This window comes from Cetorhinus maximus, chromosome 1 (assembly GCF_964194155.1).
Source record: "Cetorhinus maximus chromosome 1, sCetMax3.hap1.1, whole genome shotgun sequence".
NCBI classification, from domain to species: domain Eukaryota; kingdom Metazoa; phylum Chordata; class Chondrichthyes; order Lamniformes; family Cetorhinidae; genus Cetorhinus; species Cetorhinus maximus.
This window is the reverse complement of record NC_135879.1, coordinates 61239199-61257509: the sequence shown is the minus strand read 5'-3', so window position 1 is coordinate 61257509 and position 18311 is coordinate 61239199.

The window sequence follows — 18311 nt, the reverse complement described above, 5'->3', positions numbered from 1 at the left end:
CCCAGACTGCTTCACCGCGATATTGACTGTGGAATGCTCTTCTCAGACTGCTTCACCACGACACTGACTGCGGAACGCTCTTCTCAGACAGCTTCACTGTGATGCTGACAGCAGGATGCTCTTCCCAGACTGCTTCACCACGACGCTGACTAGCGTAACACTCTTCCCAGACTGCTTCATTGCGACGCTGACTGCAGGACGCTCTTCCCAGATTACTTCATTGCGACGCTGACTGCGGAATGCTCTTCCCAAACTGCTTCATCGTGACACTGACTGCGGAACGCTCTTCCCAGACTGCTTCACCGGGATATTGACTGTGGAACGCCCTTACCAGACTGGTTCACCGCGACGCTGACTGAGAAACGCTCTTCCCAGACTGCTTCATTGCGATGCTGATTGCGGAACGCTCTTCCCAGACTGCTTCCTGTGGCACTGATTGCAGGACGCTCTTCCCAGACTGCTTCACCGCGATGCTTACTGCGGAACGCCCTTATCAGACTGCTCTACCGTGATGCTGACGGCGGAACGCTCTTCGCAGACTGCTTCACCGTGACCCTGACTGCAGAACGCTCTTCCCAGACTGCTTCCTGTGACGCTGATTGCAGGACGCTCTTCCCAGACTTCCTCATTGCGACACTGACTGCAGGACGCTCTTCCCAGACCGCTTCACCGCGACGCAGACTGCAGGATGCTCTTCCCAGACTGCTTCACCATGAGGCTGACTGCAGGACACTCTTCCCAGACTGCTTCACCGTGACCCTGACTGCGGAACACTCTTCCCAGACTGCTTCATCGTGACGTTTACTGCGGAATGCCCTTCCCAGACTGCTTCACCATGACCTTGACTGCGGAACGCTTTTCCCAGACTGTTTCACTGTGATGCTGACTGCAGGACACTTTTTCCAGACTGCTTCATTGCGACGCAGACTGTGGAACGCTCTTCCCAGACTCCTTCATCGTGACGCTGACTGCAGAACGCTCTTCCCAGACTGCTTCATCATGATGCTGACTGCAGGACGCTCTTCCCAGACTGCTTCACCTGCGACGCTGACTGCGGAACGCTCTTGCCAAACTGCTTCACCACGACGCTGACTGCAGGACACTCTTCCCAGACTGCTTCACCGTGATGCTGACTGTGGAATGCTCTTCCTAGAAAGCTTCATCATGACGCTGACTGCAGGACGCTCTTCCCAGACTGCTTGAACGCGATGCTGACTGCGGAACGCTCTTCCCAGACTGCTTCATCGTGACGCTGACTGCGGGACACTCTTCCCAGACTTCTTCACCTGCAACGCTAACTGCGGAACACACTTCCCAGACTGCTTCCTCACGACGCTGACTGCGGAACGCTCTTCCCAGACTGCATCATCGTTACATTGATTGCAGGACGCTCTTCCCAGACTGCTTCACCGTGATGCTGACTGCGTTTCACTCTTCCCGGACTGTTTCTTCGTGACGCTGACTGCAGGACGCTCTTCCCAGACTGCTTCACCGCGATGCTGACTGTGGAATGCTCTTCCCAGACTGCTTCACTGCGTGGCTGACTGCAGGACACTCTTCCCAGACTGCTTCACCGTGATCCTGACTGCAGGACGGTCTCCCGAGACTGCTTCACCGTGACCCTGACTGCAGGACACTCTTCCTAGCCTGCTTCACCGCGACACTGACTGCAGGACACTCTTCCCAGACTGCTTCACTGCGACGCTGACTACAGAACGCTCTTCCCCGACTGCTTCACCGTGATGCTGACTGCAGGACGCTCTTCCCGGACTCATGATTAATTTTGTGGCCTTTCGTAGTAAAGCAGGCAGCACTTAAATGACAACCCAACACAAAACATGCTATTGAATGGTTGCAAGCCTAAGTAGGGGGCCCACAATTGTGCGAGGCTAGCACCACTTAAAGCTAACCTGCACTACTTAAATCCAGCCTGCAACTCTTAAAGATGAGGTGTGATCTGGTTGTAGCATTTACTGAAAGTAGCTGATGAAGAGATTACGAGCAAGAGGTGGAATGGAAATGGTGCAAGAAGCCAGAGAGTGTGCCCTAAGGTTCTCCAGCACTGGAGGGGACCTTAGTACAGGAACTCTGGGCAGGGAGGGAGGTGTCCTTTTCCTTCAGGAGTCTAGAATACCATCCAGACAGATATTAGAAAGGCAGTGGGAGCAGACAGCCATCACAGCCTATTCCAAGAATTCAGCTCGCAGGACCTGGATGCAGTGCTGCAACAAGTTCAGTGATTTCAATAAGTGGTCCAGTTTAGTGAATGCATCGTCACATGCCCTATGCTTACAAATGCATCACTAGTCTTGCTCACTGCTGGATATTGTCCTGGTCTTGCTGCATTTGGACATGGACTGCTTCAGAACCTGATGAGTCACACATGTGCTGAACATTGTGCGATCCTCAGCGAACATTCCCACTTCTGACCTTATGATGGAAGGAAGGTCATTGATGAAGCAGCTATAGATGGTTGGGCTGAGGACACTACTCTGATAAACTCCTGCAGTGATGCCCTGGAGCTGAGATGATTGACCACCCACAACCACAAACATCGGGCTTGGCATGATGCTGAACTCTTCTTCTGCCGCCTTCGTCTCCGTGCTCGCTTCTTTGGGCAGGAGTCCTCTCCCCGTTCAACGGATCTTTTTACCCGCCTCCAATATTCTCCCTCCACCTGGACCCCTCCCTTTGCATTCTTACCTTCTCTTGATCTTTTCATTGAGAACTGTCGGCGTGACATCAATTTCTCTGCTCCTCTCACCCACTCTAACCTGTCTCTCTGAACTTGCTGCACTCCGTTCTCTCAGGTCCAACACTGACATTGTCATCAAACCTGCTGACAAGGGTGGTGCTGTTGTTGTCTGGCGTACTGACCTCTACCCCGCAGAGGCTGAGCGTCAACTCGCAGACACTTCCTCCTACCTCCCCCTGGACCATGACCCCACCACTGAACATCAAGCCATTGTTTCCAGGACTGTTACTGACCTCATCTCCTCTGGACATCTTCCTTCCACTGCTTCCAACCTCAAAGTCTCCCAACCTTGGACGGCCCGCTTCTACCTCCTACCCAAAATCCACAAACAGGACTATCCTGGCAGACCGTTCGTGTCAGCCTGTTCCTGCCCCATGGAACTCATTTCTTGCTATCTTGACTCCATTCTCTCTCCCCTTGTCCAGTCCCTTCCCACCTACATCCGTGATTCCTCTGACACGCTACATCATATCAACAATTTCCAGTTCCCTGGCCCCAACCGCCTCCTCTTCATCATGGACATCCAATCCCTCTACACCTCCATCCTCCACCGGGATGGTCTGATCGGTCTCCGTTTCTTCCTCGAACGGAGGCCTGAACAATCCCCATCCACCACTACTTTCCTCCGTCTGGCTGAACTTGTTCTCACACTGAACAATTTCTCCTTAAACTCCTCTCACTTCCTCCAAATAAAAGGTGTGGCTATGGGTACCCGCATGGGCCCCAGTTATGCCTGTCTCTTTATGGGGTATGTGGAACATTCCTTGTTCCAGTCCTATTCCGGCCCCCTCCCACAACTCTTTCTCCGGTACATCGATGATTGTTTCGGTGCTGCTTCATGCTCTTGTCTGGACCTGGAAAAATTTATTAATTTTGCTTCCAATTTCCACCCCTCCATCATTTTCACATGGTCCATCTCTGACACTTCCCTTCCCTTCCTTGACCTCTCTGTCTCAATTTCTGGTGATAGACTGTCCACCAATATTCATTACAAGCCTACAGACTCCCACAGCTACCTCGACTACAGCTCCTCACACCCCGCTTCCTGTAAGGACTCCATCCCATTCACTCAGTTTCTTCGCCTCCGTCGCATCTGTTCTGATGATGCCACTTTCAAAAACAGTTCCTCTGACATGTCTTCCTTCTTCCTTGACCGAGGTTTTCCAACCACAGTGGTTGACAGGGCCCTCAACCGTGTCCGGCCCATTTCCCACGCATCCGCCCTCACACCTTCCTCTTCCTCCCAGAACCATGATAGGGTCCCTCTTGTCCTCACTTATCACCCCACCAGCCTCCGCATTCAAAGGATCATCCTCCGCCATTTCTGCCAACTCCAGCATGATGCCACCACCAAACACATCTTCCCTTCACCCCCCCTGGCGGCATTCTGCAGGGATCGTTCCCTCCGGGACACCCTGGTCCACTCCCCCATCACCCCCTACACCACAATCCCCTCCCAAGGCACCTTCCCATGCAACTGCAGAAGGTGCAACACCTGCCCCTTTACTTCCCCTCTCCTCACCGTCCAAGGGCCCAACACTCCTTTCAAGTGAAGCACCATTTCACTTGCACTTCCCTCAATTTAGTCCATTGCATTTGCTGCTCCCAATGCGGTTTCCTCTACATTGGAGAGACCAAACGCAGACTGGGTGACCGCTTTGCGGAACACCTTCGGTCTGTCCGCAAGCATGACCCAGACCTTCCTGTCGCTTGCCATTTCAACACTCCACCCTGCTCTCATGCCCACATGTCCATCCTTGGCCTGCTGCATTGTTCCAGTGAAGCTCAACGCAAACTGGAGGAACAGCACCTCATCTTCCGACTAGGCACTTTACAGCCTTCCGGACTGAATATTGAGTTCAACAATTTTAGATCATGAACTCTCTCCTCCATCCCCACCCCCTTTCCGATCCCTTTTTTTCCAATAATTTATATAGATTTTTCTTCTTCCACCTATTTCCATTATTTTTAAATGTATTTCCATCCATTGTTTTCTTTCTGCCTTTTGCCTATTTCGATCCCTTCCCACCACCCCACCCCCACTAGGGGTATCTGTACCTTTATTATCACATTCCTTAGATAATATCACCAGCTTCAACACCTCTTTGTCCTTTTGTCTATGACATCTCTTGGTTATCTCCACCTATCACTGGCCCTCTATCCAGCTGTACCTGTCCCACCCCCCCCCCCCCCCCCCCCCCCACACTTAAACCAGCTTATATTTCACCTCTTTTCTATTTTTCCTTAGTTCTGTTGAAGAGCCATACGGACTCGAAACGTTAACTGTGTTCCTCTCCGCAGATGCTGTTACACCTGCTGAGTTTTTCCAAGTATTTTTGTTTTTGTTTTGGATTTCCAGCATCTGCAGCTTTGTTGCTTTTATCACAACCATCTTCCTTTGTGCTAGCTATGACTCCAACCAGTGGAGACTTTCCCCCCTGATTCCCATCGACTCCAATTTAACTAGGGCTTCTTGATGCCACACTCAGCCGAAAGCTGCCTGGATGTCAAGGGCAGTCACTCTCACCTCACCTCTGAGTTCAGCTCTTTTGTTCATGTTTGAACCAAGAAGCTGAGTGGCAGCTGGCGGAACCCAAACTGTGCATCAGTGAGTAGGCTATTGCTAAGCAACTGCCGCTTGATAGGACTGTTGATGACCCCTTCCATCAATTTACTGATGATCTAGAATAGACTGATGGGGCGGCAATTGGCTGGATTGGATTAGACCTGCATTTTGTGTGCGGGACATACCTGGACAATTTTCCACATAGCCAGGTGATTGCTAGAGTTGTAGCTGTACTGGAACAGCTTGGCTAGGGGCGCAGCACGGTCTGGAGCACAAGCCTTCAGTACTATTGCCGGAATATTGTCAGGGCCTATAGCCCTTGTAGTATGCAGTGCCTTCAGCCGTTTCTTGAAATAACGTGGAGTGAATTGAATTGGCTGAGGACTGGCATCTGTGATGCTGGGGACCTCTGGAGGAGGCTGAGATGGATTATCCAGTTGGCACTTCTGGCTGAAGATTGTTGCAAATGCTTCAGCCTTATCTTTTGCACTGGTGTGCTGGGCACCGCCACAATTGAGGATGAGGGTATTTGTGAAGCCTCCTCCCCCAGTGAGTTGTTTAATTGTCCACCACCATTCACGACTGGATGTGGCAGGACTGCAGGGCTTAGATCTGATCCGTTGGTTGTGGAATTCCTGAGTAATTGCTTAGGCTATCGCTTGCTGCTTATGCTGTTTGGAATGCAAGCGGTCCTGTGTTGTAGCTTCACCAGGTTGACACCTCATTTTTAGGTATGCTTGGTGCTGCTCCTGGCATGCCCTCCTGCACTCTTCCTTGAACTAGGGTTGATCCCCTAGCTTGGTAGTAATGGTAGAGTGGGGATATGCTAGGCCATGAGGTTACAGATTGTGGTTGAGTAAAATTCTTCTGCTGCTGACGGCCCACAGTGCCTCATGGTTGCCCATTCTTGAGTTGCTAGGTCTGTTCAGAATCTGTCCCATTTAGCAAAGTGGTAGTGCCACACAACACAATGGAGGGTATCAATGATGATACCCTCATGTGAAGACGGGATTTCATCTCCACAAGGACTGTGCAGTGGCCACTCCTACTGATACTATCATCGACAGATATATCTGCAGCAGGCAGGTTGGTGAGGTTGTCTAATTGTTTAAATGAAAATAGCCCAATGGGTGGTAGAGCACATCTCACGAGCGACATGCATTGGTCTTTTTTCCTCACCCTTTGGATCACGCTATGGCCTGGATTTTAACTGGGAGCGGGGAGATCAGTACAGCATGGGAATCTGGATGTCAGATTTCCCTGCATGTTAACTCCACGCAGTGTGCATGTAACATCACCAATTGATTCCCTGCTCAGAAGCCAGCATGATAAAGAGGCTTGGCTTCCAGATGGGTGGGGAGCTGGTTCATGGAGGTTGGGAGGAATTGAAAGTGTGGGAGTATTGGTGGTTGGGTTTGCAGATTGGTGACCTCTGGCAGAAGGTTGAAGGGGTGCAGGATATCGATCACAGATACATTGGATCCAGCAAGTAGATATATAAACTCTTACCTCCTAATGTGGCAGCTCTCATTCCTGGCTCTGGTTGCTCTCAACTGGATGTAGCTGCTGGGTTTCCTGAGGTTTGTAGACTTCTTGTAACATTTATAATGCCAACCTGTTCCGTGGAGTAGGCTCGTTGCTTGCTCAACTTACCATCTCTGTTAAACTTGTTGGTGTGCGGGTTGGAGATGGGTTTCGGTAAGGATTCTGATTTTTACGACTTTAAACCCCCACCCGACCCAAACCCCGCTTCTTGTGGTCAAACCCCTCCACCTATATCTATGCCGTAGATTGCTGGAAATGCAAATTGATAATAGTGCAGAGATGATAATGGGGCATCAGTGACCTCATTAACATCTTGGCCAATGGTTCTTGAGAAGTCAGTAATGAGCGAATGGCAGGATAAGTGCGTAATATGTACAAACATTTGTTTTCATATGCTATATTCCAAAATTATTTTCTGAAAGAGCTCTTGTTTAACTTGCATTTTTAGAGTTCAAACAGCTTTGCATCTAGAAAATTATTGCCTGCCAACAAACAGGAGTGTGGATGGCAAGACTTGCCCACAAATACTGCCAAGAAGACTTTAAAAAAATGTTCTAAAAATCTCCTAGGGCGGGATTTTCCCCTTGTCGGGTGGGCACAGTGAGTGGGCCCGGGAATGGCCGTAAGACTGACACCGCTCGCGATTGGGCTCTGTCATAATTTCACATTGGCTGGCCTCAGCGCTGCCGGGTGGGGGCAGGAGGAACTTGAGCGCTGAAGTGTGTGCATGCGCAGGGGAGTGCGCACTGAAAGCTCCCTGAAGGCACAGAGCTGCCTCAGGGAGTTGAAGATTTTTAAAAACAAAAATAAACATTTCACAAATGATATAAACATGTCCCCACATGTGACTCAGTCACATGAAAAGGGACATGTAAAAAAGATGTTAAAAAATTTTAATGGTTTTTTAGTAGCTGTTGGAAACCTCATTCTGCCCGTGGATGAGGTTTTGTGAAAAATGCAAAGGCCACCTGGCCTATTCGCCCGCCCGCCAACCAAACGGTTGAGTGGGTAGCGGAACATGCAACTTAATTAATTGCTTAAGGGCCTTTATAGGCCTCTTAATTGTCTGCGGGCACCTGCTGCCTCTTGCACCTGCCTGCTGACTGAAAGAGCACGAGAGTGCGGGATTATGTTGGGATGCTCGGCCGACATCATCGCACACTATTTCACCCCCGTTCGGGTCAGGCGCACACCTGCCCACGGGATGAAAAATTCTATCCCTAGAAACAGTTCACTGCTAGCTGGATTGCGACTCTGCAGCTTTATTCGTTTACTTTTCCAGGCCTCCAAGGTTCATTTAGGAACATTGGTACAGAAGTAGGCCATTCTAGCTCTTGAGCCTATTTCACTATACAGTTAGATTGTTGCTGACCTGTAATCTACTTGCCTTGGTTCTGTGCCCTTATTACCCCTACCTAACAAACTGTCAAGCTCAGTTTTGAAATTTTGAATTGACCTAGCTTCAACAGCTTTTGGGTAGAGATTTCCAGATTTCTACTCCCCTTTACGTTCAGAGGTGCTTCCCGACATCAGTCTTGAGTAGCCTAGTTGCAATTTTAAGGTCCTGAACTCCCCAACCAGAAGAAATAGTTTCTATCTGTGCTATCAAGCCTTTTAATCATCTTGAATTTTTAAAGTTATTTCATGGGATGCGAGTGTCACTGGCAAGACCAACATTCGTTGCCCATCCCTAATTGCCCTTGAGAAGGTCGTAGTGGGCCACCTTCATGAACTGCTGCAGTCCAAGTGTTGTAGGAGCACCCACAGTGCTGTTAGGAAGGGAATTCCAGGATTTAGACCAAGTGACAGTGAAGGAACTACAATATAGATCCAAGTCAGGATGGTGTGTGGCTTGGAGGGTAACTAGCAGATGGTGCTGTTCCGATGCATCTGCTGCCCTTGCCCTTCTGGCGGAAGGGCTCATGGGTTTGGAAAGTGCTGTCAAAGGAGACTGGGTGAGTTGCTGCAGTGCACTTTGTAGATGGCACATACTGTTGCCTCAGTGCGTCGGTGGTGGTGGAGGTAATGATCAAGCGGGCTGCTTTGTCTCAAATGGTGTTGAGCTTCTTGAGTGTTGTTAAAGCTGCCCTCATCCAGGCAAGCGGAGAGTATTTTGGCACACTCCTGACTGGTATCATTCTGGTGAATCTGCATTGCACCCCTTCCAAGGCCAATATATACTTCCTGAGGTGCGGTGCCTAACTCAGCATAACTCCACCCCATTGTATTCAGAATCTTGAGATAAAAGCTAACATTCCATTTGCTATTTTAATTATTATTTGTACCTGTCCACTAACCTTGGTGATTTCTGATCCTGGACTGTGTTATGACGTGGCAGATGATGTGTACCAGGCAGACCAAATCCACAGGGGAAACTTGGCCACATTGTCACAACGGTTTTGCAATTTGCAATTATTATGAGAAGATGTGTGCACTGAATTCAGAAGTAATGAATCCACTAAGACCATTAGAGATTTTAAAAATTAAATTAAAATATTTATTAACAAAATAAAAGATTTTAAGCACATACATTAGACTACAATTACTTAATACTATAACAAATCCTAAAATTCCTAATTGACCTGACTCCCAGTTACATGCCCCCTATAAGGCAGCAGAGCAAAATAGATTTTAGATTTAAAACAAAACCAGCAAGTTAACACAGTACCCTCTTGACATTGGAATTCCAAATGGCTTTTCCCCGACTACAATTACTATACATAGCAGACTTATGCAAAAATGGCTGGATGCTTCTTGAAGGCTTTTTCACACACCCCTGTTAGATCTTACATGACCCTCTTCTCACATAGCCTTTCATCCTCCTTTATATATGTTTCTCTCTCTTTAATATGTAAACTCTATTGTTCCAAATGTCTTTGAAACTGTATTTTCCTCATAATATAAAAATTTTCATGTTGCCAATATTGTCAGTAACCTTTGAGAGAAATAAACACATTCCTTAGCCTTGTTTATCTGGCTAATTGTAAACAGACTAACATCCCTTTGAAATCCAACAATCCCTTCATTTATGTAAAATGTAAATTCCCTTCACACCTTATGTGTTAAGCCAACATCCATGTTTACTCATTAGCATGTCAAGCACATTTCTACACCTAGCTTCTTTTGATAATTTCAAGCTTGCAGTCTACCTAACTCCAAATATAATTAAATCACACACAGAACCACCTAGACTTACACTCATAAACCTACTTCATAATAAACCTCATTGTCTCTAATTGGACAGGAAACAAGTTTCCATATTAATTATAGTGTTCATCCCTGTGAAAATTTTAATTTTAATCAGTTTTCCAATGGAAGCAGGGCTCTGACGTAGAAACAATCCTGGCTCCTGTCTTCCATCTCCACGGCAAGAATTCAGCCCTGGGAGGTGGTAGTCTATGGTACAGTGGCTGCATTGTCAGATAGAATGAAAATATTGCCTGATTTTTATGGCGCGCCCGGCTGAAAGCTGGTCAGGAGTCTGCCCACGATAAAGCTGGCAGGGCATTAATTCGCTCAAGGCGGGACTTCCGCCCTCATCTGGGGAGGGAGCCCCGTCTTAGAGAGCTGCCAGCCAATCGGCCAATCTGATTGGCCAACTGGTCTGTAACCTCAGCAGCGCCAGGTTTGAGAGCGGCCAATTCTGGGACTACGGAAGAGGAGGTTCTTTCCAGGGGTCGGTGGGTGATCTTTGTGGAGTCTCCCAATTAGCTGTCCACAGTTGTGTCAAGCTGGTGACAGACGCTCTGTTCAGGCGCACATTGACTTTCATTCACCACTGCACAGACAAGGCCAGCCAGGCAGAGTGAGCCAGATACTTTGCCGTGATTGCTGGCTTCCCCCGCATCCAGGGTTCAATCGACTGCACACACATGGCCATCAAGGTGCCAGTGAGTGAGCCGGGTGCCTTTGTCAACAGGAAGGGATTCCACTCCATGAATGTGCAGATAGTGTGTGACCATAGGATGCAGATTCTGCAAGCCTGTGCAAGGTACCGAGGCAGCTCCCATGACGCTTACATCCTGAGACACTCCCAGATGCCGAGTCCCTTCAGTACTCTAGCCCGGCTGGATGGATGGGTGCTGGGTGACAAGGGCTATCCCCTCAAAAGGTGGCTCATGACTCTTCTCTGTCATCCAAGAACAGAGGCTGAGCAGTGGTATATTAGGAGCCACGCCTCCACAAGGGCGGTGGTAGAGAGAACCATAGTTCTTCTCAAGATGTGCTTCCGATGCCTGGACCGTTCAGGGGGCGCACTCCAATGCCCCTCAGATCGTGTGTCACTGATCGTGGTTGCATGCTGCGCTCTCCACAATCTGGCGCTGGAAAGGAGGGACGCAGTGGAGGAAGAAGATGTTGACGAAGCTGCTCTGGCTGCAGACGATGAGTGCAGTAGTGAGTCCGAGGACGAGCACGCACAGGAGAATGCTGAGGGGATAGACACTGACCTGGGCAACCTCCAGGGAGGCAGGGACACCTGGGACGCTTTGATCCAACGCTCCTTCTGCTAGCCTACCAAATAAGAACCACCGCCACGTGCCAGGGCTGCAGGCTCCATACTCGATACTTGACAGGAACATTTGCTTGGTGAACAACATGGACGATGTGCCATTTCAATAAAGCTCAATGACAAACAAGTGACTCATAACATCATGGGTTACCCTGCACCTGCAGAACTAATGAAGCACCCAGAGGCTTGTTGCACAGAAACAAATTTAATGTTATGGTGCCTGGCATACATAATACAAATTAAATTGAAAGGTGTTCTCCATCACACCAAATATAATTAATGTAAAAGTAGGGAAAAAAATAGCAGCAGTGATAAACCCGTGTTGTGCTTAAGGTGCTTTATGTTTTTGCTTGTGAGTGCTATGCCTAGGTGCTTCCCCCTCGCTGGCACCAGCATTGGAGACAGCCTGCTCACTCTGCTGTCCTGTTGGCCTTGGTGACCTTGGCGGGCGTCCTCTGGCCAGTGGAGCCTGTGCTGGCCCCGACTGGGAGGGAGCGGCCAGTGCCACGGCTGTCATTCCCCCAGTCGCCGCAGCCTCATCAGATTCCACGGTCATTGACAGAGGGGCAGAGGAGCTGCTGCCATCATCTGGAGCACGCGGAGAGGAGCCTGCAGAGAAAACAAGCAGCTTGTGCGCCAGCATGAGATTGCTTTGGACCTCCCTGCTCTCCATTGATGGATGGGCACCTAGCTGGGATACTGGATGCCAATCCATCTCCCACACTGACAGTGACCACCTGAGGTCATTGCCGGTGTGAGGGCTTGCAGGTCCGAGTGCATCCCCAGGAACCTCTGATTCAGCTTGTGGAGGACCCTCTCCATGAGAGTCGCCACTCTCTCCATGGAGGAGGCAGTGCGCTTGGACATGAGGGTCATTGCATTGGTCATGCTCCGCAAGGACTCCTCCATCACGGAGACTATGGCAGGCATTCCCTCATGTATCTCCGTCAGATCCTCCCACACACCCTGCTGGACTTCCAGCATCTGCTGCCTCAGGGGCAACTCCAGAGGCCCATCATCTGCCATTGACTGAGCATTGCCCTGGTCCACAACAGTCCTCCGACTGCTGACACCCTGGGCACTCTGCCTCTGCCAGCACCTCAAGCGAGTGTGAAGTGCCCTCACTGCTGTGCACCGAGTTACTAGCCGCTGATATAATGCCCACTGAGGTGCTGGTATCTGCGCTGGTGCCTGCTTGGCTGAGAGGGTGTGATGCAGGTGCGGTTCTATGGTTGCTGTCCTCTGGGGTCAGTGGTGGGCCTTCAGGCTCCTCACCCCAATGGACTGCTGGTGAGCCTGAAAGGAAGAACAAGGACATGTCATTAGTTGAAGTCATTACACTGTTACTGGGCATGCCTGGCACCCCAATCAGGGTGCCCTCGTCTTTCCATTATCAATGGGGATTCCATGTTCGAGGCTCACATCAATATAGAGACAATGGTGGAATGGTTGTAATTACAGACATTCTGACCTAAGTGCACAGCACTCTTACCTCCCTGTGGCACCCCAACCTCACCGTGGCCGGTTGACCTGGGTGCATGGCACCTCTCCAGCTCCAGGGTCCCCTGCTCATGTCTAGTTAGGATTAGAAGGTGGGGCGGTCCTCCACCAGTCCACAACCTCTTGGCATTGTTATGGAATGTCTTCTCCTGAAAGGACAGAGGACCATTGTTGAGTCCACCCTGTACCTGCATTGCCATTGCAGCCTGGCCAACCCCACCTGAGAAACACCTCGCAGGGCGCAGCCAATTCGTGACCCTGGAGCCACAAGACACTCATTCCAAGCAGCCAGGGCTCACCCACCCCTTGGCCAGATGCTGCTTCATTGACATTTGCCACATGCTCCCATGCGCCTCGCCGCCACATGGGAGCTCACCGTGGATGCCACCTCTTCCCAGCCATTTTTGGTGAGGCGGGGTGGGCCTCCTCCTCATGTCCCTGAGCACAAGGATCTCTCTCCATGCTGCCATCTCCTCCAGGATGGCAGCGAGACAATCATCAGAAAAACTCAGGGCCGACTGCCCCACCGACCTGCCCCCCCGCCTGCCGTGTTCACCAGTAACGAGCTCCATGACGAGGTGCGTGTGCTTCACTGGCAGCCTTTGCATGGCTGCCGCGGCCGCTTTTGAATTGGCCACCGGGTCGCCATTGGACCCAGTGGACATTGAGCTCCCACCCCCGCCCACCCCTTCTTGTTGCCGCTGTCACGTCTTTTGCTGGATGGGTCTTCATTGGCCCGCCTGTGTAAAATCGCGGTGCAGAGCCGATAGCGGGCGGCGGGCGGCTTCCCGACTGCTCCCGCCGAGCCCACATGCCAACTGTAAAATCCTGGCCCATGTCTTTGGAGTGATGTTTCAGGCATTGACATTCTCAGCTCCCTTCTTCCAGTGAAGTTACAGTCTTACGCAATGTACCCTTTTGTCATTTGTGGGGAAGAGAACCTGTAACCTGGCCTCATATGCTCCACAGGGACTTCTATGCTGCATCATTGAACCTGGAAGCCCTTGCCAGGTGACATCTATTTCAATTTGTCCCAAATCATCCCAACTTTTATTTCAATTTTAATTCATATTTTGCTTTAAGAGATGCCAGATTGCTTTAAATAGGTGTTGGCCCCATCAAAAATCCTGTCCTCCAAAGCAGTTAGCTGCCAATCAAGTGCTACAAATGCTATTTCAGATCATCTATGAGAGACACAAAAGAGGCCTGACCATAAGCTTTTTTGATCTCTTGCTACTGATATGAGGAATGTCATCCCAATCACCCCCACCTCACACCTTTCTTTCCATAATGTCTTACTTTACTGAGATAATCTGACACACTTGCCTTTGTTTTTATTTCCTTGTCCTCATTTTCTGTCCACTTTTTTTTTGGTTCTGAAGAAGGGTTCGCATCTGAAAGATAAATATGCCTGTTCTCTCCACAGTATCGGACTTGCCTGTAGTTTCCAGCATTCCCTGTTGTTATCTTTGACTAAAATGTTGATCGTACTCCTCTGAATTTTCCCTTTTTTTGGCTCGTTGTCTGTTTTTCTCACACTCATGCAAAGTGCCTTGGGATGTTGTTCTACATTAAGGCACAATATAAATGTAAGTTGCATATTTGTAGTAATCTGTAAACATAGTAATTTTCTCATCTGATGTTCTGTGCCAAAACCTGGCTGCTGTTTTCCGTGTACTGAGGTGCCAGATCTGTAAAATGAAGTTGCGAATGTTGACAAGATGGAGTACATGTCAGAGTATTCTTATTAAAAGGAGAAATCCATGCTGATAAATAGATGTTATTACAGACCAATAGATGTTTATTATCGGGCAAATCCCTTTAGGTTGTGAGCTGTCATTAATTTATTTTGCAATAATTAAATTGTGGCTGGAAAACCAAATTCAGAGTTCAAGATTTTCACTTTCCAGACAGCTACTTTATAGTGCAATCTACCAAGATAATAAGATTTGTTACTCCCTAGAGCATTGATATTGGATTTTTGTTGCTAAGATTGAAATTTCAACTTGATATTACTGATCATGGAATTTAGTTTTTTCCCTATTACCAGCTATCCATTCCAGATGCTGCCTCATTTTATATCGAGTAATCTGAGACCAGCTCAACTGCATTCTGCCAGTTGTATCATGCTGATTTAAACTGAGAACCCATTGGTGATTTATTGCATTGTGAAAGTGCAATTAAAAGTATTTAAATAGCATTTTGAAACATTTGCTGTGTTTTGGTGATATAGTAAGTGAAGCATAGCACATTATGCAAATACAGCCTCCTGTCTATTGTTAATTGAAGGGGCAGCCAATATGATGTTGTGAAATCTAGCTTCCAAACTTGCTTCTGAAGTAAGCCCTTTTTTTCCTGGTTTTATAACACAGATTGTTTTCTGGTTTAGGACTGAAAAATTTCATTTTCTCTATCTATAGATAATAGATATGTGTGTATGATGTATATGGAGAGAAATGTATCTTCCCATTACTGAAATCTCAGAAATGAAGTTAGCAGGATACAGGTTTGCATCTCAGATTCCTGCTCCTGCTTGAGAATTATGCTGGTGGCAACGCTTTGTGGTTTCTACTCAGTGGCTGCCATGTCTTACCAATACGTTGACACAAGCTAAAGCTCTGAAAAGTATGGTACCATAAATGCTTTAATCACCGAAAATGGTTCACCTTCGAGGTCTAAGTACATTTTGAAATAATTTGTGTTTTTAAAAGGCATTGACCCTTAAAGGGTTAATGCAAGGACCCTTGTGGCTGCTGTTCCTGGAAAAGATAGTATTTTATAAGAAAAGGTAATTAAGCAGTTTTAAAGAAGCTGGAAACCTTTTGACCCTGGTGGACTGTTCATAAAAGGGTCAAGTGTTAATTTATGGCTTTGAAAATAAAATCATGCCTTGAAAATTGGGGCCTGAATTTCACGCTTGGCGTGCACGCCAAGTTGGCGGGCTCAGAAGTGGACATGAAATGCGCTCCCGCCCACGATCGACCCTGAACACAATTTCATGCTGGCTGGCTAACTAACAGCCAGCCAGCATGAAACGCGCACTGAGAAAGCCTCAGCGCTGCCGAGGGGGGTGGGAAGAGGGCGGGCACTGACAGAAGTGTGGGTGTGGGTGGGCGCTTCCAGCGAGCTCCCTGAAGGCAAACAGCTGCTGTGGAGCTGCCTCAGGGAGCTGCAGACCTGGACAGATTAAATGACTAGAAAAAAATGCACCAAACTGTGTGTATGCAGCACATTCAAGCACCTGCCAGCACAACTCAAAAAACATCAGTCCCCAGATATCTTTTTTATTATATTTCACCCTGGACATTTTACCCCACCATTGGATGAGGTTTTGTTAAAAATGGGCACCCCATCTGCCTGTTTTGTCCATGCGACGAGCGCGAAATCATATGGGCAATGTAAAATCGTGGACAATAGGCTTTTTAATGGCCTTGATTGGCCCTTTAATTGTTGGCAGGTGCAGCTATGACTCCCACGTATGCCCACAACCTCAATATTGCTCGTGTGCACGATGACATCAGGACGCACGCCCGACGTCATTTCAAGTAATTTCACATGCGTTCGGGTCGGGTGCGGGCCCGCCCGATCAACGTAAAATCCTGGCCTGGGCTTTTAAAAAACTGGTGCAGTTTTGCTTTTGGGAGAGGAGTCAACTGCTTGGGTAAAGGATGTAATAGCTCCTTGAAGTCCAGACCTAGTCTAAAGCAGAAAATGAATGAAAGCTGCTCCGATGTCGCTCTAAGTTCTGAGATCAACTGCCTGCAAGTTTTGCTGGAAGCCCGCCTGAAAGTAGTGCGAGAGCAATCGATTGTTTCCCAGATCGCGCTAAGAGATAACTGTATAACCTGGACGCCATTCCAAGTACTCCACCATTTATCCTTTTCCCTTGAACCATTAACTTTTAACAGAATTCTTCGTTCTTTTTTGGTGTGTGTGAGAGACTTGGGATATTTAGAGTAACTATTATTCTTTCATACTTCATACTGTATATTAATAAGCTTTGTCTTTCCACTTGATGTGTCTGGTTTTATAATAAACCAATAATTGTGTTGTTTATTGAGGAAACCTGGACATTGAATGGTCATTCTTAGATTAATTGGTGAAGTATAATTGGCCGTATAGCTTGCTGGAAAAATCATTTAAATATATGTTGTGGCCCGTGGAGTAGTGGAACTAGTGCACTCCTCCCACCTCGCTCACGACAATGGTTTGTTCTCAAAATACCCAGAAATTTTTGGCCTAGCCCATGATGGCCAGTATGGTTTCTGGCATGATCATTCCACAAGTGACCTTGTTGCCTGTGTTATATACTCTGCTCATGAACAGTGCAGTGGATCATTTGTCATTGTTTGGATCCATGCATTTTAAAGAAATTAACATCATAGGGTTGGGGCTTCTGCTAGGTTGCACTGCCAGCAGCTTTTTTTTATTCTTTCATGGAATGTGGACATTATTGGCTAGGCCAGCATTTATTGCCCATCCCTGAATTGCCCTTGAGAAGGTATTTGTGAGCCCCCTTCTTGAACTGCTGCAGTCCATTGGTGTAGGTACACCTACAGTGCTGTTAGGAAGTTAGTTCCAAGATTTTGACCCAGTGACAGTGAAGGAACAGCGATATAATCCCAAGTCAGGATAGCATGTGGTCTGGAGGGGAACCTGCACGTGGTGGTTTTCCCAGGCATCAGTTGCCCTTATCCTTCTAGGTGGTAGAGGTCGCGAGTTTGGAAGGTGCTGTCGAAGGAGCCTTGGTGAGTTGCAATTCGCCCGAAGTTATCCAAACCAGCGTAAAAGTTCAAGAAATTTAAGTCGCAAGTAACACCATGAATGATTTGATTTCTGTATGCTGGTTTTAAAAACATTGCCTTGAAAGTTGGCCTTGGCCACACTTCCAAATTCAATTAATGAATGCAACGACCTTCCACCAATTGCATACTTTGTGCCTATTCAAGGAGACTCTTCAAATTTTATTTTTTTTAGCCACAAATGATTTTTAAAAAACCTACTTATTTCACCAGAAAAACGACTAGTGTATGCCAGTTAAACTAATAAATGGTTCTCCATAGTTTTTTTATATGGTGTTCATTCACCTGACCAAGGTCTTTGACACAAGTAATCCTTGGAAGGTGCTGTACAAATATAGGCTGCCCTGAAAGGATGATCATGGTCATGCACTCATTTCCTGATGGCATGAAGGGCAGTATGATGCAGAATGGTGACTTGTCAGATGCCTTTCCTGTCATCATTGGCACCAAGCAAGGCTGCCTGATGGCTCCAGTTCTGTTTGCCTTCTACTTTTCTGCCATGCTCTTGTATGCACTCAGAGACTTTGACATGGGAGTACATATTCAGCTCAGGACAGACAGCAGCCTCTTCAATCTGCAAAGGCTCAGGGCTCGCACAAAGTTTACAGAACAGCTACTAAGTAAACTCCTGTT